Here is a 23115-nt window from a genome sequence, read left to right on the forward strand (position 1 = left end):
ATAAGATATCATATTTTTTTTGTGAAGGAATATTTTTTCTTGTTTTTAACAAAACATAAAAAAATCTGAATTGTTACCGCATTTGTGGCGGGCTATGTAAAAATAAATTATTACCAAGCCAGTTTCCTCATAAAAACTTTATTTTTTATATGTGTGTGAAAATAGCCATGTCGTGGAAGTTTAAAATATTCTGTATCTTTCTAGATAACCGCTAGTTAGTGTTCTGATTAAAAATGTGTTTATTTCGTACCTTCTTATCATCATCTTAAAGTTTATTGTAAACTTTGGCAAAAGATACACAACGAATAATAAGAAGATGAAGTATTTGATTTGTTCATTGAATTTGCCTTAAAAAATCGAGTTCGACATATGCACTAGTTTCCTAAAAATCTTAACGAATTTGACTCACTCTGTGAGTAATATAACATATGGTGTAACTAATCTTGTAATTACTATAACCGCCTGTAATGTGTATAACTGGTGTGGCATAAGGATTAATTGAATTACATTCGTTAACGGATGCTTAAGTTGTTGTTATTAAATCTTTGAAGGAATGACAATATTTTTGCTAGGTGTTTCGATGTTTCGCATTGTATGAGCTATGTCTTGTCCAAATTTGGTTAGTGCAACTCTTTCGGTTTTGAAAATACAATACCTATGTATGTTTTCAGCCACGAAAATTGGAAAATTCCAAATATTTCGAATTTTCACCATCAGTATCACCGGTGACAACATTTTTAACCGTAAGACGATATTTCTCATTGTATTAAAAATTTCTAATATTTTGAGTTTCCACCACCAGTAACGGCCGTGACATTGTTAATAGTAAGGGAATGGGAATTGACAATGAGAAATTATCATTCTTGTAGAGGTTCTTTTTAGAACATTAGTCTTCCATTATGTACGGAATAACAAAGCATTTTGTCAGAAATCATAGAAGAATTCACATTTGGATTCGATACCCTGTTAGAATATTAAATATTCTCACTATTACATTTGGGAGCTTGCTCTGTCGCGATTGCCTTACTCTGAAACGCATTTGGAATGTATCAATGAAATCCACTAAAAAGCCTTAAATCTCCGAGTAGACTATTAATACCCCTTATCGTAGAATATAATATATTCTTAGACGATATACAGGTTGATTTATAAGAAGCCGGCATGATTTTTAGCTGTTTCGAAAATTCTCGTCGAGCCCTCCATGAAGCTTCCAACCGTTCCCAGTCACCAAAGTCGCAGCAGACGTCATTGACAAATATTTGGCAAGTGTCCGTATCATCTGAAGTTAGCTTTAGACAGTGATAGCATATTGTAACATGTCATATGTTGTAGCAGCATAAGGTTTTCGTTTTACTGAGTTTTAATTGAACTGACTTTTGTTTTGTAAGTAGGCCTAGTTTAGGGCTGGTACTTACTATAAACTTTTGCTAAATGTTGTTGTGTAGTTTTTTGCTAAAGCTAATACATAATTAGATTGTGCAAATACGAATTGGGCAGAACTGTACAGTAACCATTGACCTAGTAAGTTTATAAGGTCTATGACAGTAACCATTGACCTAGTGGTCTATGACAGTAACAGATTTACAGGACCGTACCGTTTACCACCAGGGCTAATAGGCAATGCGCACTTGACTTTTCTACGTTATTCGAAAATTATTTTCCTTTCGACATCACCAGAATGGCCTCGTTCATGCACGACGTGGTACCTTTGCATTTTAACCGTGAATTGGGTGCCTTCTTTGGATTCTGACTACGGCTACGGTAGTTTAATTTCTTGGCCGAGAGTTCGAACCTCTCGTCTGTTTTTGTATAGATGTATGAATAATTTGATTACGTCAATTAATACACAGCCACACAAAAAAAGAAAAGTAGTCCGTAACTTTTCATGCGACATATGTTATCCGTAGTATTTTTGCCTCCTGATCACGAATCCGGTGTCAGAATTGACCTATCACATCACAGGAATTTTCTAACCTCAAACACAGGTAAAAAATAGCAAAAATTCGTGAAAAAGTGCTAGGAAAAATAAAAAAATTCCTTTTTTTCTATATTCAAATGTTCATTTATATAGTTAAGACCCCGCCCAACGTGAATCTGCGGTCAGCATTAATGGTTCTTTTTCTAACCTCAAAAAAACGGGTCAATTAAAGTCAGATATCACGAATTTTCAAACAATAACAGATTTGCGCCAAATTTGGTATATGGAGGTTTTCTGGGTCGCTGATCACTGATTCGAGGTCAATTTTGCAAAATTTTAGATGGCGGATCCAAGATGGTCGACCAAATTTTCAAAAAATAACAGAATTGCAGCAAATTTGGCACACGGGGGTTTTCGGAGTTGCTGACTACGGATCCGAGGTCAATTTTGCAAAATTCAAGATGGCGGATCCAAAATGGCCGACCAAATTTTCAGATAATAACAGAATCGCAGTATATTTGGTAAACGGGGGTTTTCGGGGTCGCTGATTACGTATTCGAGGTCAGAATTGCGAAATTCATTTTGTAATATTTTACTTTATAACATGAGTACCCAACCATGTGTTAATCTACTTTTTTCGGCTATATCTTGTTTTTTTTTCTGTAAAAGATCTATTCACAGGTTGAATTTTGTAAATCTGATCTCTTAACTATATAAATGAGCATTTGAATATAGTAAAAAAAAATTTTCTAGATTTCCTAGCTCGTTTTCCTGAATTTTTGCTATTTTTGAGCTGTTTTTTTTTGGTTAGGAAATTCCTGTGATGTGATAGCTCAATTCTGACACCGGATTCGTGATCATGAGGCAAAAGTACCACTGATAACATATGTCGCATGAAAAGTACACACTACTTTTTTTGTGTGTGGCTGTGTTATTATTGAACAAGATCTAGTGAAATCCAATGACAATGCCACAAACATAATTCATGAGCAACTAGATGAATGTCATCGCTCACTGGAATATTTTAACCGCCGATTAGAACTATATTTTAAGTAACGATATTTTATTTTTACTATATTGAAATATATCTCCCTTCATGGAATGATCAAAGTATTCCGTTTTTGTTTCTTCACTCATTAAATTAAATTTTAATTATAAGAGAAAATTTTGCTTTTTATTGAATATTACTGAAGTTCCAGCTTATAATTACGTTTTGTATTTGACGAACTTCATCTTTGGGTGGGTCATTAAACAATCAATATTTTGTCAGTGCTGGAAGACTTGCGAATATTTAATATCAGAATGGCATCCGAACCGTGAAAATCAAATACGATTCCTCTCTAAGTTATAACCTGGGGAACGTTATTCGCATTTCCCATTTCTTACCAATAGCGTATGGGAACAAATGCCTGATTATTGCGATGAAATGTTCGAGATACGGAATTTTATATGGGAAACTTCCATTGTGGAACCAGCTAATGGAGGTTATGCACGAATGGAACGGAGAATGGAAATAGATTTCAAATATATATTCGCTGTATTTGCCATAAGTATGTCTGAATGAAATAATTTTATATGATAGATAGTGTGCTGTTCAGAAGAGTTTATAGTAAATACATTTTACATGGCACAATTTTGAGATCTAAATGGATGAGAATACCCCATTGTATTTAAATCGAGAATGTGTTGATGTAAGAGATTAAAAAATGTAATTTGTGTTCATTTTACATGTTATTATTTTGGAATATATATTTTGTTTTGTAACAGGAAATGATTTTTATTTTGCTATGTCGTCAATTATATAAAGTTTGCGGGAATAAACTATGACATAATGCTTGAAGGACTTAGACTGCGAGGAAGTATTTTTAGATATTATTCTTTTCCTCAAAATAGATTCGACCTGATATTTATAAATTCAATTTATTTGTTAATTTTTTTCCAATGCAATGTTTTGATGCTACAAAATATTTACGATGATGATTGGGAACATAGTGATCGTTGATTTGCACATTTTTGTTGTAGCGAAAAATTTTATAGTTTAATTTCTGTAATAATTTTATAATTATTTACCCTAAAAATATTGCTACTGTAAAAACGTAATTCATATGTCTGTTTTATATATCCTGACAAAATTTACACACAAAACGATTCTTCTATCGGTCACACGATAAGAATTTAATAAAAACGTTCAATTTCCGTGTTCCCATACTTATATTTGCTTAGTTCTGGAAATATTTTTATTTTGTAGCATATTTCATATAGGTTCCCATTTCGGTTTACTACAAGTGACGCTGCTGTAACATGAGTTATCTTTATATTAAATCCTGTGATAGGATCATATAATTTAGTTTTATATCTGAAAATAATGGTATATGTTTTCTCTCTCTCCGTTTTCTTTATTTATTTGGTTATTTTGCTATCTGAGAAAAAAATAGAAATTAATGAAATATACCCTTGTCCAAAGGGATAGTCAAGGGTTACTTTTTACACAATCTTACACTGAACAAAAAACAATAGAGACGAATAGAAAATAAAATACACATCGCTATAAACCGGACCGAGTATCGGACACTTCAATAACTCATCTACGTTTCGAAAATCAATCTGTTTTCGTTATCGAAATGATACTTCGTTTTAAAATTAGTTTTGACAGTTTATTTCTCAGTCTCCATAGCTACAGATATCATCATAATGCAATAAACATTATGTTGTGGAGATCTCTCGTAAATATTACAATAGATGAGTTGAAAGATTATATTGAAAAGGTGAAGTTTGAAAAATAAAAAATTTGCGACCACGCTTGGGAAAACAGTTTGTATTATACATACAATAACACTATCCATTCCATTATAATCCCTGTAAATTTATCAGATTAGAGAAAAAATTCTTAGTTTTCATTTAATAAATTAAAATGTGAAATCTTGTTTCTGAAATTACAGTTCATTACATTTTTCATATAAGTCCTTCGAATAAGTTACATAAAAAGTCCTTCTCTCTCCCTTGCACTTTAAATTATATTTATGAAACATTTAATTAGATATAGACCACAAAGCTGTATAGTCTTTTCGATCTCAATTGAAGAACCAAGAGATTGGCAGTATGTACCAGGTTCGGTCGCTGACGCAGCAACTCGGCATTAAAATATTATATTTATGGACCACCTGGCCAAAAATTCAATTGTCAACAAATGATCTAACAGTGCAGTGCAGCAATGCAGAATTTGGCGTGATTCAGGTAATTTTAATTTATTGTAGGCACCTTCTATTAATCATTCATATTACAATTGCGAAAGGGATAAATAAGGACATTTTATTTATTAATATTATTGCAACATGGCATTTTGGAGTCTTTTGAGACGGGACAAAACGAAATTTACCATCAATATAATAAAATTGTTTGGGGACATAAATAATTAAAATATGTTGTTGGTCAAATGAACATATAATAGAAACTTTCTACACATTGTATATAAATTATTATAATTTTTTACCTTTAGCAGAAAACTTTTTAGGCACGCCTATGAAATTCATTAAATTTTTTATACATGTTCAACTGACTTCGGAAAGACTATATCTGTAGATACCTAAAAGTAGTATTTTCAGAATTAAGTGATGCAAAGCTGAAGGATAGCATCTTCACTTGGCCTCAAATAAGAAAACTCTCATTATCGATATTTTCTTTAAAGATAAACTTAATGAAAAAGAACAATTTTTTTTTTTGTAAATAAAGATTACCACAAAACTATCGCAGAACTTTTAAATGTCTATCAGTTACTAGAATGTTGCCAGTCCTTAAAGTACATTTTTTGCATTCACATTGTTTTTATAGGAGGACTTCACATAATAAAAAATATGAATTGTTTTATTTAATTTTTCTTAACTAATGTTATGTTCTGCATCGTTTGGTATTTTTGTTACTATATATTTTAAACTGATTTTAGAATATTTAAACATAAATCTGTTCATTCCTTTAATAAATATGGTAATACAGGAAATGATGGGCAGTCTCTCGGATTTGGGTAGGTTTGCAAAAATAACATCACGTGTGTGTATATACATTTATCTTATTTGGGCTCACTCTGTAGAGCTATTTGCTTTTGAAGCTGGGAGTTGGAAATCGATTTTTCGTTGCAATTTTGTTTGTCATTAAATTTGGATAATTCTTTTGTACCCTCAAATAATGTATACCTTTTTAATTTTGGTTGCCATTTTTAAGACTTTCGAACTTTTTAAGTAAAAGAAGTTATCAGTGTTTTTCTGTTGAAACCGCTAATGGTGAGGACGCCTATGGAGAAATTCTAACACAACTACCAAGTTACTCATCTAGTGACCTTATTTAATTTGTCAAGAATTCAAATTAAACAGACAGAAATACAGAAACAGAGGTGTGTTCAGAAAGAACGGGACACATTGTGTAACAAAAACCGTTTGTGATAAGTAAAGCTGTCAGAGAGAGCCGCAATTCAATGACGTGCCAAGCGGGGCAACCGAGACATGCGTGAGCCGCTGCCTCAGAATGCTTTTCACGATCACGTCACGTTAGTATTCTGTCGCATTTGTTATCGTGCGGATGTTGCGTAATTAATTTCTATCCGTTAGTGTTTACGGTGGTGTATTGTAGACAATTTAGTTTGTTGCTTTTTAATAAATAATGCGTACGCCTATGTCTCGCGGCTCAGTTCAGACAGCCCTATAGTACGATCGTAAACGATGCAAAGTAGAGCAAAAAATTGTCGGTCTTTTATCAAAGGAAAATCGTGTCATCATTTTTAGGAGGCGTAAGATGAACCGTTTCAAATTTAAAATGAAATTGAATGTAAAATCTGAAATACCGCCGCATACGCACTGTGTTCTGGTACTAGCTGTAGTCGGCCAGGTGCATCGAGTGTACGAAGTGGTCGGTTATACGTCAAATACTAACCTGGCGAGCTTGATCGTAGAGCAGGGAACAATAAACAGTGGCGCGTACAGAGGTGAAATGTAGCACATATGTGGAATTTAAATAACGAATTGGATTTATAATAAATTACATTTAAAACAAATAGTTTATGAGAATAAAGGGATTTTTGTAGGAACAGGGTTCCAGACGTGAACTGATCTCTTCATCGCACCCCATTACGATTCTTTTTTTTATAAGGAGAACGAAATTTCAAAGCAAAAACCTTGTATAACAGATATACTATAAATATTTACAGAATGGAAACAAAATATAAATCCTATTATATGATTCTATCAAATGAAAACACTAACAACAATTCTCTACCAATCTCAACAAAATAAGTTATTTTTCTATCAAACAAGAAATGTTAACAAATTATAAACAAAATATAAATTCTATGATTTATGTACTGTACGCCAAACTGCATTTTTCTCATCTTCATTTAATGTTAATTTCTTCTTTCCACCCTCTTTTTTAGGTTTCTTAAGGTATCCTTCAATTTTCTTCTCTCTTAATATTTTGAAAACAGATAATTCGCTTACTCCAGTATATCTAGAACACATTTCCACCAAACCAGTCTTCAGTTTCATGGGATGATCCTTTTTTAAAGGGTTATAGACATTTAATATTATCGTTTTTTCTCTATAACTTAATATAGATTTTTTTTGTAGCCACAGCAGTACATCTGGCTCGCGAATATCCAGGCACCGCCTCCATTTCTCCATATAACGACAACAGAGCAATAATAATACAAAAAACTTCACTTCACTAGCACGGAAAATATAATAGCATTCACGATTCACAAACAACAGCCCGAAACACACAAACAGCACACAAATAAAACACTAAAAACACTTTTGCTACGGAGCACAAGAAATATGATTTCACTCACAAACTCTCAAATAATAGCGCGGAACACACATATAGCCCGAAAGAAATAAAATTGCACTTATAACAGTTATAACCTCACAAATATCGCGAGCGAGAAACACGCAGCCCGCCGCAAAAAACACAAGACACAAGTCATATGAGGGAGAACGAAGGGAGTAATAAATGTATTGTTGTCCTGCCGCCCAATGTGCGAAGGAGATGCCTTTGTTTTTTATTTTGTCCTTCATAAATATATAACTGTTAATCCATAATGCATAAAGAAATTATAAAATGTGTTGCACTGATTCCCTTGACAGGCAATGATTTATTACTTTGCATCGTATACGATCGTACTATAGTGATAAGACAAATTTTTTAAAAGAAAAGTAAATTAAAAGAAACGAACTTTTTTTAATTAATTATACTTTCGAAATTTAGTAATTATAATTAGCAAGATTTATATTATCTGCAAAACCTTATGAGGATAATTAATTAAACTCCTAACTCATTTTTTCACGAAAATCTGATGCTCCTGGTGTCATACATTATGGCATTTTACATGCGGTGATTAGCGCGGATAGTTAAATTGATTAAAACGCCAGTGTCGAGACAAATGCGCGGGTAAATATGCGAAAACGTATTACGCCCAAAGTTATATATCCGACGATAAATTCAGGACATGGTGAAATGGACACTATCTACCTAGATTGGATTTAATGTTTCAGATATAACGACAGTAACCCGGGACAACGCCATAGAATCTACGACAACTATCTGATTCCCTGGTGAACGTCTTATCCTAGGGAGACTAGTACAGCGTTTGGTAATATTGTCAGGTCATATTGAAACATAGGTGCCGTCTTGTCGCAAGAATATCGCGATCAATTTTAGGTACCTTTCGCCGTTAGCGCTTTATGTTGGATCGAAAATTGCTTCAATTTATTCAGGACGCTCCATTCAGTGTTTCGTGCTTGTTGCTATCTTTCTAATATCCATTGATATTAGAACCATTGAATATCAATCAGTTAAATTTATGGTCATCGCGTTTACAAGGTGACTAACCAAATTTGAGATTTATATTGAAAAATTTGTGTATATTTTTTAAAATACGGGGTCTGTTCAGAAAATAAACGAACTTTATTTTTTTTTAATTTATTATTAATTTTATACATTGGTCCTTGTCCCCTTCAAAGTACTCACCTCCTCTATTCATCCACTTTCCCACCGATGTTTCGATTTCGCGAATCAGTCCTGGATAGCTTTATTTGAAATGACCTTCAAAGTTTGACGAATTTGCTTTGATGTTATCAATAACCTAAAAATGGCTTCATTTCAGAACTAATTATAATTTCGGAAACAAGAAAAAATCACAAGGGGCCAGGTCTGGCGAGTAAAGGTGAGGGAGAATAGTAACCTGATTTTTGGCATTGACGAATTGACAAAGCTGAGTAAGTATGGGGGACGCATTGTCATGGTGCAAGAACCATGAGTTGTCTCGCTCTCGTCACAACTGTGGTCTCTTTTTTTCACCTTGAGGCAAGAATTTAAAATGCACAGTTCCATTAATGTTGAAAAAACAGTGAACATCAATATCGAGATTGACGTGCTTTCTTGGGGCGTGGAGATCCTTTGCCAGTCTGTTGTACGCTAGAGCCAATGGCTCCATCTGTCGTGCAGACTTTCATCTGTGTCATTCAAATGACTACAGTAGGAAGCGACCTGCTAACTGCAGGTACTTTGTTGCACGACTGCCACCCAATGTTTGAGTCATCAGTGCTGCGAGAAACAACTACTCCGAGAGCTATTTGCCCTTACCGGTATTGAATTATACTCGCGACACCTAGTACAACAGCTAGGATCGTTTGTCAGTTTAACCCACCAGGCACAGACCGGTTTCGGACTTATTAGTACTCATCAGTGTGTCATAGGTGCGACAACCGACAAACGACCCAGCTGTTTCTTCGTCGTATCATCACGAAAAGGAAGTACATTGTACGCGAGAGCCAATGGCTCCATCTGTCGTGCAGACTTCCAACTGTGTCATTCAAATGACTACAGTAGGAAGCGACCTGCTAACTGCAGGTACTTTACTCGAAGAAACAGCTGGGTCGTTTGTCGGTTGTCGCACCTCTGACACACTGATGAGGACTAATAAGTCCGAAACCAGTCTGTGCCTGGTGGGTTAAACTGACAAACGATTCTAGCTGTTGTACTAGGTGTCGCGAGTATAATTCAATGCCGGTAGGGGCAAATAGCTCTCGAAGTAGTTATTTCTCGCGGCACTGACGACTCAAACCTTTGCCAGTCTATTGTGATGATTGAACTTTTGTCTCAATATCGTAACCGTAAACCCAGCTTTTGTCTCCCATTATAAACCTTTGAATAAATGTTTCATCGTTTGGATTGTTCAAGGAGTTTCCGACAAACGTCCACATGATTTTCTTTAGCTGCTAATTTTTACAGCATGCATGTGTTCTGCATGTCAAATATTTCATGGCATGACCCAATTGATGCTAACCTTTTCAGCAATTTCTCTGACAGTTAATCAGCGATTTGCACGCACCAGATCTTTGACTTTCTGAACTTGGTAGTCATCAGTTGAAGTCGAAGGCGTAATTTAAAATGTTCAGTTATTTTGTGAACAGTCCTCGTATTTGGAAAAATAGATAATCGTAAAGCAGTTAAAATTTCTCTTCAAATTTAAGTTGGGTTAAGCTTGAAATCAATAAAACTAATCCAGTCCGATACTGGTGAACTAATTTAATCTAACCAATAAAGTAACGATTTATGTTAGTGCGAAAAGTAAATGTTTTCGAAATACGCCCTGAAAATTGAGAAATACATATACATATTTTTGCATAAGGTACATACAATATTTTGTCTACAATTGTTTTTAATATTTGTTTCAAAATATCGTAACTCATTTCGTCTAGCTGACAACTTGGTGCAGATGATCCATAATTCTCTTTGTATTGCGATTTATTTTTTTAAGATATTTCAATGATAGACAATGTAGACGTATGCAAAGTCTTGCTGAATCAGATTATGAAATCAACAATAAGTTTAAAAATATATATCATACAGGGAAAAGTATCCTACATTATTTTTCTTAAAGTGATATAGGGTAATATTTATTACAAACTTTTTGTTAATAGTTATTTATTTGTTTCACTTCTAGTTTGACTCATCATTTTATATATCATTCGAAAAAATAGTGTTCATACATATCATAAATTAGTTCTTAAAAAATTTTGAAATTTCAAATAAAAAACTTTGGAACAATGAAATTATTATTGTTAAAATAAAGCAAATTTATTAACGCATCTGTATGTGTGTAATATATAATTTTTATCATAAAAATTTGATGTCACTGGTTATTTATGAAATTGCGAAAATACCCAGAGGCGGATTGGCTATGCAGGAACTCGGGAGGTTTCCCGATGGGCCGCGGTCATTTTGGGCCGGTACGCGCTGTAGAAGGATGAAATATATTTTTGAAATAAAAATTTCAAAAAAAATTGAAAAAAAATATGAAAAAAAAATTGAAAAAAAATTGAAAAACAAAAATTGGTAAAAATTTTGAGCAATAAATTCGAAAAAAAACAAAAAAAGTATATATTAACCTAGGACAGTAAAATAAGAAATGTCGACTTCACCTTGGCCGACAATTACATGTGATCTGAGGCTTGAAAGCTTCAATTTTTAACAAACTGTGTGAGAAATTTGTCATATATGAACCAGAAATAACTCCTCAAAAACTAAGGGATGAATTAACAAGTTCAGCACACCAGTGGAAAAAACTTGTACAAACTCCATTGGACGAGTATGAAACACGTCAATGTGATGAAAGTGAAAGTGAAGAAATAGACTAGGCGGTATCTGTTTTGGTTTGGATGAATTGTATATCCACGGAGATTTTTGGCTTTTTGGCTTTCAAATATCACTAAAAATGAACATTTTTCTATGCGCATAGAAAAACGTGGGCTTAACTTTTGGCGGCACAATATATTAAAAAAAAATCGAAAAATGTCATATTTTTCTTCCTATTTAATTATGTATATAGTAGTAGATTTTAGGCGGAAATGGAAGAGGAAAAAAATGTTTGTAATTAATTTTTTTACAAAACAGGACTAGTTACAAATCGAATGAATCATGATTATTATGGTAAAAATCGAAAAAATCGCAAAAATGGGGTTAAAAAACAATACTTTTTAGGGAATTTTTTTGGGGTATGTAAATTGGGTCAAGAAAACTTTATGTTATGTAGATGTTCTGTTCTAGATGTTGGTTTTTGCTGTGCAAAATTTTGAAAATTTGCAATTTTTTCTTCAAAATCTGGATTGAAAAATTATTATGCAAAATCTATAGAACCGATTTTGATGAAATTTGGTATGATGATTTTACATGATATGTAGTTTTCTTGAGCCAATTTAAATACCCCAAAAAAATTCCGATTTGTAACTAGTAATGTTTTGTAAAATATTTAATTACAGACATTTTTTTCCTCTTCTATTTTCGCCTAGAATCAACTTGAAAAGATACATAATTAAATAGGAAGAAAAATATGACATTTTTCGAATTTTTTTAACATATTATGTCGCCAAAAGTTAAGCCCACGTTTTTTTTATGCGCATAGAAAAATTTTCATTTCTAAAATCTCCGTGGATATACGATTCACCCAAATTTGGCTTTTTGAAACAGGTACCGTCTGGACTAAAATCACAGAAGATTAAACTGATGAAACTCAGCAGAAATATAAAGGAAAAAATAAAAAGAAACATGAGCCATGTAAAAACTGCATCATATGTTGTTACAGGATTTTAAATAGATACAATCTATTGACAAACGTATTTCTCTTTGCATCAGTAGCATATAAATACGTATTATCTCTATCGTTTACACAAGTAGCTTGTGAGAGGTCGTTTAGCACTTTGAAGTTTTTAAAAAATCGTTTGAGAAGTTCGCTGACTCAGGAAAAACTAGAGACTTTTATGTTAATGGCATTAAATGTAGACATTTTAAATAATTTGTCATTAGATGATGTAATTAATGAATTAGTTTTAAAAAGTACACTTTTAAAAAAATCTCCTTTTATATTAAATTGGAATTTTTTGATTATACTTAGCTCTACAACACAATATTTTCGATTAATACAAAATATATATTTTAATGATTATTTATTTATTAAAAATAATAATGCTTTAACTTCTTATACCTTCCAACTACTACTTATCCATTTTAAAAAAATCTAAATTATTTTAATTTAAGATTTTAATTTTTATCTACAAACAAATTGTGATATTAATTATTTTTAAAACAATATCAAATTATCTATGGCTAACTTTTTTCAAATATTTCAAATAAATCATTCACGAAGAGCCTATTTAAAATAAAATAAATTCTGAAACTTTCAAAAAACGGGCCGCTTGATGAATGTTTCCCGGGCCTGTTCATCTAGTCAGTCCGCCTCTGTCTATACCTACATACAATTTTCTATTTTGTTAATTATTATCAAACATAAAATATCAAAAGTATGTCATATTACTGTAATTGTAATTAAATCTTTTAATTTAATTTGTATCTAATGAAATTATCTGGAGCAACTATAATATACGGGTTTAGTAAAAATAATTGGCGAAATTAATTTACAGTAAAATCGGTTGAACAAAGTTATCACTTACTGAAAAGAATTAATTTTTCATAAAAAATTTGGCTTTTTGGTCATACATTTTTAAATCGATGTTCAATTGTTTTAATGGTAGCATGTTCTTATTCCGGAGGACTTTTTACATGGGTCTACATTTTGTCCCTTTTAAAAAATCTTAGCAGCGAAGAAATAAATTATAATAAAAATAGATCACCCTGAACATACTTATATTTATGTACCACACTGATTGCTGTACATACAATAATATTTTAAGAATGTGTACTTAAAAAGTTACCTTTTCTTGGTAGTGCAAAAATGTGACTTATTTTGTTAGTATATTGAATGCCAAAAAGCTACCATTTTTTGTACATAAGTGGTGCAAGAACAGAATTTCGGCACCACTGAATATTATGGAACTATACATATACAGAAAAGAAAAATATTAAACGTCATCTGTCAAAGCCCTATATCGCCGCTATCAATTTGAATATTTTCGTTTTAAAAAGCGTTTAAAATGGTGTTTTCTCAAGAACAAAAAGTGTTTATCATAGAGTCTTACTTTAGAAATGGACGCAAGATTGATGGAATATGGAAGTATTCTATTGAGGAATGTTTCATAGAATTTCAAAATCAATTTCCCGGCGTTGTTGAGTACAAAATTTTTCAAAGTGCTATTCAGCGTTGTGTTAATGTTTTTCGTGAAACGTGGAACAGTGTAACAAGAAAAGAAGGAAGCGGTCGACCTAAAAAGCGGACTGAAGAATTAAAAGAAAATGTCGTACGTGTTTTATCACAAATGGTGGGAGTACAGTCGGTACCTGCCACACAGTGTTAAAAAAAGATTTGCGTTTGTTCTCCTATCGTTTAACTGTCAGCAAGAACTTCATGAAGTTGATTTTCCGCGACAGGCTGTATTTTGTGAATGGTTTTTAAACAACTACGGTGAACTTCATAATATCACCTTTTTTTCTGATGAAGCCTGGTTTCATTTAAGTGGTTACGTAAACTCACAGAATATGAGAATGTGGTCTTCTGAAAAACCAGATAACTTTTTTGTCGAGGGCCCTCTACACGCTCAAAAAATTGGAGTTTGGTGTGCTCTCAATCGAAGGAGGATTTATGGACCTATTTTTTTTAATGGTACTCTTACTGCGCAAAGGTATAGAGAAGAAATTATCGCTCCTTTTGTTAACCAGCTGGAAGAAAACGAAATTACAAACTTTTACTTTCAACAAGATGGCGCAAGGGCACATACGGCAGGCGAGACGATGAATATGTTGAGGGAAGTTTTCCAAAATCGACTAATAAGTCTCAATGCTGAACATGAATTTCCACCGAGGTCATGTGATATTACGCCGTGTGATTTCTTTTTGTGGCCTTACCTTAAAAACACTATTTTTGAACTGCCTATTCCTGATTTAAACCATCTGCAGGCTCGACTTATAGACAAGATTCGTGAAATTAACAATACCCCGAGCATCTTAGAAAATGTCTTTAATTCTTTGAGGAACAGGTGTGAAAAGTGCTTGGAACAAGGAGGGGGACACTTTCAGCAGCTGCTTTAATTTATTGTTATAACAAGGAGGGAGACACTTTCCGCAGCTCCTTTAATTGTTTGTTATTGTTATCACGATTATTTTTTAAAATAAAGTTATATAGTCATTAACGTTATTGAAACTGACAGCTGCTATACAGCTCGTTGAGAAATGAGGTTAAGTTGGTCGCTATAAGCTACTCCCTACGTCCAATGTGTCAGAGCCAACTTCGACCACGTTTTTATTTGAACGCTCGTTATTTATGGCAAAATTTAATAAATTGATTGTTAAAATTATTCGTTGCATAATAATATGTCAATTTTTTGTTGCAAATACAAGTTTATATATATTGTGAATATTAAATTCGAAACTTGTTAACTCTCAGAAAACTAAACATTTTTAGGCCATTAACCTTTTTGGGTTTTTAATAATTGGGTACATACACTTGTATATGTTCAAAGCTACAAATTATTATTATTTTCCTAAATAAACGTTTTTTTGTCGTTATTTTCGATTTATTCAACTATGTATTAGGTTTTGACTAAAAAAATATTAAAGGTATTTTTTGTCATTGAAATTCTGGGGATCTTAATTGCATCGGGCTGTATCTTGGCTATAATGTATATCATGGGAGATATTTTGTCAAAGTATTTGTGAATGTGTTTGTGTTACTTTTCAAAAACATGCATACATCCATAGGAAATTTTATCTTTAAAATAATCTAAAAAATAGCATCCTTTATTAATGTTCCTAAAAACTCCTCCGGTATTCCAAAGTTATGCTTTTCTATGTGTAACAGTTTCAAGGTATTGACCAAATTGTATAAGGTGTGATGTTTGTAAATAGCATAATTAAGAGTATAAATTAAAGTAATTAACTTTGACAGATCACATTGTGAATGTAACTTATTGCCAAAATCTAAATTTCCCTCGTAACTCAAAAATTAAAGATTCTACAGCATAGCGTGCCCACTTTGACGCGGACACACCGTACGTTAAAAGCTAACGTTCCTGTACTTCGAGTACATAGAGTGCGACTTTAATTGCATAAAACCCGCCCTTTTGATAGAGCCCTCCATTTTCAATACCGCCTTGGCCGTTCGGTTTTCGTATTAATAACGAATGGTCGGTTTGTGCATGACAGTGTAATTACATCAAAGCTTATTTTATTTTCTTTTTGTCCGACCGGTAATGCAGCAGCGCCGCGCAGGCGATGTTGTTCCTTTACATCCTTTGTGAAACTATGCCAGCAATTATACGTACACGGAAATGCTGTTCGTTTTCTCGGCACATTTCCTGTCGAACAATTACTGTAATTGTGGTAGAATTGAAATTCTTAAATACAGGCGACTATAATTAAGTGAGACGTCTATAAAAAGGCTTATTAATTTAATCTTCAAATATATTTTTATCATATTCTTATCCTGTTTTTGATTTTATATCGATGCGTTCGTATAATATTTTCAGTATTAGAACAGCAGTCACGGAAATCCATTATTGTGTCTATTGTGTTAATTTTAAATGCTGAATAAATGAAAGCTTAAAAATTACTCACAAACAGTGAAGATATATACACAGACAATATAGCTTATCGCTTCGGACAGCGCGTTAAATGCTGGAAATTGGCAACGTAAAAAGGATGCAAAGTCCTGACTATATACACCGGGGGCGACCAATTTTTCTATGTACCAGGGCGGCAAGTATCCCAGGAATGGCCCTGCCTATAAGTGGGTGTCAAAATACAAACAAAAACTCTGTACCTACAATCCGCAACGTATTAATAACCCACCTTATATATTAAATACATTTTTCATCAAATATTTAAAAAATTATATTACAATCTGTTTAAAATATCATTATGAATTTTGTTTACTTGGAAATATATTTTCTGCAGTATTTCAATATCACAAAATGAAAATAGTAGATAACGAAATTATGATCATAAGTACGCGTGACAACATTGCCAAACTGTTGTTTATATGTTGCTGGGATACACGTAGGAATGTGGGCCGCTGCATTTGATTCTTCCTAAAATTCTGCTGGTGGTGTACTCTATCGGCAATTCGGAAATTTAAAACTGCTGTCCTATTCCAGTAGCGGTCTGGAGCGATGCTATTTTGTCTGTGATATATATGTAACACTTGGTAAGTGCACTTTTTTCTACATGCAAAATTTTTTTTGTCTTAGTTTTTGTGCCTAAATAAAAAAAAGCCCTAAATTTATTGCAATATTAGAAACACCGTAAAAAACAGTAATTGAAATCCATTGGGTTTTAATATTTTAGAATTTTATTTGAAATTCGGTCGATCCATTTGGCATATTTCATTCAAATAACAGTGAACTTGTGCAAAACTTTAAATTATGCTTTACTCGTGAACGGCGACTTTTAGGTAAAAAAGCTAAAGAGGAAAAGTTTTGGTTGGAAATGGTCTATTCAGATTAATAAAACATTTTTTAATCTCCAATAGCTTGTTTGATATTTGCAGTCGTTCAAAGACTCCTAACTTCGCTGTCACTGGTTAAACTTTGCTTTTTTCATATTTGACATTCTTCTTGTGACATTGTATCCATCTGGTGAGAAGCTGAAATATATATTTGTAAAATTTGTATAATTGTTTAACAGGCCAAGATGCCCAATGTATTAAAATATATTTATGTTGAATATGCTCAAAAAAAGAGAACAAGAAATTACCTAAATAGTTGCCACGTCGTCGGTTTAGATTTTCTGGTGTTTAGACAGACATACCACCTTCTTTTGAGGAAAAAACTCTGAAAATGGAAATTAAGTGGCCCACGGTGCGGTGGCCCATATCGTTCTAACCCTTGATTTTTTGTGGATATGTTGTTTCCAAATTTTAGGTTGCTCTAACTGCTTGTATAGATTGCAGTTATCTCTAATGTTCTTTATTTTTGTTGTCTCATTGTATATTGGTCAAAATCTCACTCTCACCAGAATTCTGATATTTCCTAGGTTTATCGTAACTCTAAAGCCAAAATGTTGTTGTGTTCAGATATGTTCACGATGGAATTATGATCTGACCCTACGGATATAACGACATAGAAAGATTCTTGGACGACATCATTGGAAATCTGATTCAGTATGGAGATGTCAATGCAAAACGGACGGCATCGTCGATCACAGGGCTTACAGAAGGCCATTCCACATGGTTAAATATTGTCAACAAATTAGTAACTTCGACTATGTGCTACCCCCAGCCAGACGAGTAAGCACTGACGATCTGCATGTAGAGGAAATAGATACATAAACTGGAATATTGAACTAGCTATCAGAAGGAAATCTAAGGAATTTGGAAGTGACTCATTCAAGATCCAGGATTGGGACGACATGGACTCATGAGTTTCTGTGAAGAAGTAAAAAAGAATACTATATTTTTCTCGAAATGTTAAGAAATCTAAACGGACGTCGCGCTATTAGTCCAGATATTCTTCAACCATTGACAAATATCATGGAAGCCTGTAAATTAAACTATGGAGCACAATAAGTTATACTATAACTGATTGTACAGAGTGCATTATTTAAAAGCACAATAAAACGGAAACGGATATAGAACAGACTAATTTTAAATTTAAAGAGGAACGGTACTTTAATTATTGTTATCAAGAATGAAGAAATTAAAAAGAAATGTGGTAAAAGAAAAGAGAATAAAGATGAAATAACCGAGTTCATTGTAAGAGGCTAGGTGGCTACTGAATTTTAAAATCTCCCTGGTAATTGAATATAACTGTGAACTATTAACAAAAATACGTCTTGGATTCTAAAATTATTCAAAAATTGTAATTTTGCTTATCAGAGATGTTTTCAAAATGAGCACCTTTTAGTTTGTAGTTCCCAATTAGTATGGGATGTTAACCGAATAAGTTATTTAATTTTTAAATATATCATAGGTTGTCAAATTAGTAAAAATGTATTGATGTAAGAATTCATTAATAATAAAGTACCTACAATACGTTAAAGAAGGTAACAACTTACTGTGAAGAGAAAAGCTTATAGAGTGGAGTATCTATGGACTTACTGTAGGTATATTAATCAAATGCAACTTATTAACTAAAAGTTTGTCTGTTAAAAAACAAAAAAAAGGTAAAAGATCTGAATTTTTTTATAAATAAGCATTTCTGCTGCTGTTTGAATTGTTGACCTTTTAAAGAGAATTAGAAAAGTTATTGCACAGAGCTACATCTACGCATTACTTTTTAGTTGTTAATGGATCATGATTTGTAGCAATACATGGCACGAATCTTATTTCTACTTCAACATATCGGAACTGTTCAGATTATTAAATAATTTAATATGCTGTTATTTAAAGAAATATATGAAGAAAATGCCTTATAATATTACATCGCGTTTCACTGATTTAATGTCGAGATGTTGACGTTCGAGTTTATTCCTAAATGAATGCTAATTTGCGATTCCATAAATTTGAAATTTGATCGTCCTGGGGTGAAATTTATTCGTGGTCGTAATAAATTATTCCCTAGAAATAATGAACTTCATTAATTTTCATTTTTATTTGTAGATTTCCAGTAATGAAAATCGTTAAAAATCTTCGCTCTTGAGTTGAAAGTAAAAGATCTGATAATTGGTGTCATTTATTTTACTTCCTATTTTCTTTTAACAATTTTTCTAGATTATGTTTGCGAAATGTGGTTTAGAAATAGACTGGCTGATGTAAATTTCGATAATGAGATATAATGAAAAGGGTGATATTTTTATACAGGATGGTCCTAAATTCTCCTCAGACATTTTCAGAAAAGATAATATGTCAAAAAATAAGAATACCTTTATATACAAACTACTTTTGTATCTCATGTTTCTATGTGTTGCTTCAATTTAAAAAATCTTTCTCGAGATATTCACATTTATGCAAATCTTGCGTCTTGCGGTACTTTAGAGGGTGACTATTGAGTAACAATTATTATTTCAATAATTCGAACTGTTTTCCTAAAATTCTCATTTATATATTTACATATGGGATTGCACTTGTTGCGTAATTATGAATTCGATAACGAAATAAGATAATCTATTATGTTTACTTTTTCGTGGGTAATTTATAATACCTAATTACGTAATATTTTTTATTTCTGCTTTGTCTTACTTATGTATGAATTAAGTACCTAAGTAGTAGGTTTTCAGCGAAAGAAACGAATAATATTAAAATTGTAATATCAAAATGAAAATTACGTACGTTATCTTGAGGAAATTTAAAATTTATTTGAACAAGTAAATTGCTTATTTTTATTTTATTACAAATACACCCTCATACTTAGGAAAACATGAATTTTTCAATGTATGGAATTTACTTTTTCACCTTATAGTTTATACATCAATATTTTAACAAGCTTTGTTTAAAAAAGTTAGATATAAAATAGTGAAAATGATCTCCTAAAACTACCCTTTACGCAACAGTCTAAGTGAAAAGTTGAATAACATGTCTCGAAGATATTTAAGGTATCTCAAAAGAAGTAAGTCCGCGCCATATTTGTTGAGATAGAATTCCATCCTGCGTCACTTTCTTGGAATTAACCGCATTTGACACCCGTGGTAGACAGACATTGGCGGAAAATTTCGAGGCACGCTCTTGCCGCGGTAAATTGTTACAGTAGTTCCGATAGAGAACTTTATTGGCTTTTTTTTTTGAAATTTTGTCTGAACAAATGTACTATTCCATTTTAAAGGCATGTAGGTATCTCTCCCATTATACAGGGTGTCCCAGTGTCGGCATACAAAAATTTGCCAGACCAAAATAAGGTTAAAATTCTTATAAAATATTTTTCTGCGATGCACTCTCACTGAGTTACAGGGTGTTGTTTAGAAAAAAATAATAACTTTCCGCAATAACTCAAAAACCCTTTCAGGGATTTAAGTAATTTTTGCGTGAAATGTACATCTATTAAAAGTCATTAAAAATACATGGTGCTTACTTCAATCTGACGTCAGGGGCGGCCTAGACCAACTTGTCCTCAAGGTTATGTCTTCATAACTTTTGCATATCCTAGTTTTAGGTAATTTGATTACATTTACCTGAATCTGCAATCGATTCTGAACAAAAAATGGGCTCTTGTTTCATAGCTCAAAAATGAACCGTTTTCGAGTAAATTTGATCTAAATGATTGCCTGCATTAATTCGTAGAAAGATGCATGTAAAAATTGTATTTGTTGTTATCTGGTGGGTACCTGTCATTATAAGAAACAAAATTGTTTACAAGCGTACATGACAAAATTAATTACGGTACTCGAAGTTACGAGAAATTAAGTTTACAAAACAACAAGATTAAGTACTTATTATCAAATTTTCCAACAACGAATATGCCGATATGATATTTGTGTACGGTTTTTGTCATGGAAATTGATTGGTGGCCTCACGAGAGTATCTACGCAGGTTTCCAAACGGAAGGTAACCTTCACAGCACGTATTCCTTCGAGTTTTCCAAAGAGTCCATGAGACCGGTAGTGGAAATAGCAGAATAAGAGGTAATTTGGAAGATGCAAGCATTTTAGAAGAAAATGTATTAGCTGCTGTTGTTGATGATCCTTCCACCAGTGTCCGAAGAATATCAACGCAAGTAGGTATTCCAGAAGCAGCGTCTGGAGAACTTTAAACCGAGAAGAACTGCACCCATACCAAAAAAGGATCCAATTTTGCAGGTTAGAAAATATCGATAATGACGAAAATTTCCATCAAAAGATATTGTGGAGCGATGAACTATTTTTACGAGAAATGCTATAAATAATTTAAAAAATTTTCATGTCTGATCCATTGAAAATCCGCGTGTGATATGACCCTCCGCGTTTCAAAGAAGATTCTCTATAAATGTCTGGGGAGCAATCTTCAACGGAATCATTCTGCCTTCTCAAATTATTGTAGACCGTTTGAATTCAGAGAAATACACTGATTTTTTAGAAAATATTGCTGATGGCGTACTAGATGACGTTCCCTTAGCTTTGCGAAATCAAATATACTACCAACAACATGGAGTACCTACTCGTAATGGAAGACAGATATCTGCGTGACTCGATTTACATTTTCCAGAACGCTGGATTGGGAAAAATGAACTTATTATGTGGCCTCTCAGGTTCCCTGAGCTTAACCCGCTTGATTTTTCTATTGGGGTCATATGAAGCAACTGGTGTATGCCAAACTCAGTAACAGAAGAGACGATTTACTTCAAAAAATTCATGCAGCCGCTGAACAAATTCAAGCAACCCTTGATTTGGTAAGGATTTACAACTCCTTGGTCAAAATGGGCAGCATTTCGAGCATTTTTATTGAAATAATTGTTTTCTATTTTTATTTTTTATATTGTCATTTTGCTAACATAATTTCGTTTCTGTTCCGCAATTTTTAATTTTATTTTTAGTTCCCCTATACGTAACTAAATATTGAATATTTCATACAAAACTTGTTTAGTTTCTTCATATTCACTGAGCTGCAGCTACATGGGAAACTGTACCTTAACGATAAACAACTTTGTTATTAATAATGACAGCTACCTACTAGATAACAAGAAATAAAATCTTTAGATGTATTTTTCTACGAACTAATGCAGTCGATACTTTAGATCTAATTTACTCGAAAACGGTTAATTTTTGAGCTGTGAAACAAGAGCCCATTTTTTGTTCAGAATCGATTGCAGATTCAGGTAAATGTAATCAAATTACCTAAAACTAGGATATGCAAAAGTTATGAAGACATAACCTTGAGGACAAGTTGGCCTAGGCCGCCCCTGACGTCAGATTGAAGTAAGCACCATGTATTTTTAATGACTTTTAATAGATGTACATTTCACGCAAAAATTACTTAAATCCCTGAAAGGGTTTTTGAGTTATTGCGGAAAGTTATTATTTTTTTCTAAACAACACCCTGTAACTCAGTGAGAGTGCGTCGCAGAAAAATATTTTATATGAATTTTAACCTTATTTTGGTCTGGTCTACCCCCTGGTAAATTTTTGTACGCCGACACTGGGACACCCTGTATATACCTAGTATCGATAAAAAGTTTAAGTAAAAAGATACTCTGACCATCCATAAGAAAAATATCTGCACACAATTTTGGATCAACCTGTATAATGCTTGACGTAAATAGTTGTTCCATTTTGATGTGATGATTAACACACATCATATACGCATAGAGTTTTGCGTTTCCATAAGTTGACGATTGACGTGAACCGTAGACTGTTACAGAAATTGC

Source organism: Anoplophora glabripennis, unplaced genomic scaffold (assembly GCF_000390285.2).
Source record: "Anoplophora glabripennis isolate ALB-LARVAE unplaced genomic scaffold, Agla_2.0 scaffold34, whole genome shotgun sequence".
NCBI classification, from domain to species: domain Eukaryota; kingdom Metazoa; phylum Arthropoda; class Insecta; order Coleoptera; family Cerambycidae; genus Anoplophora; species Anoplophora glabripennis.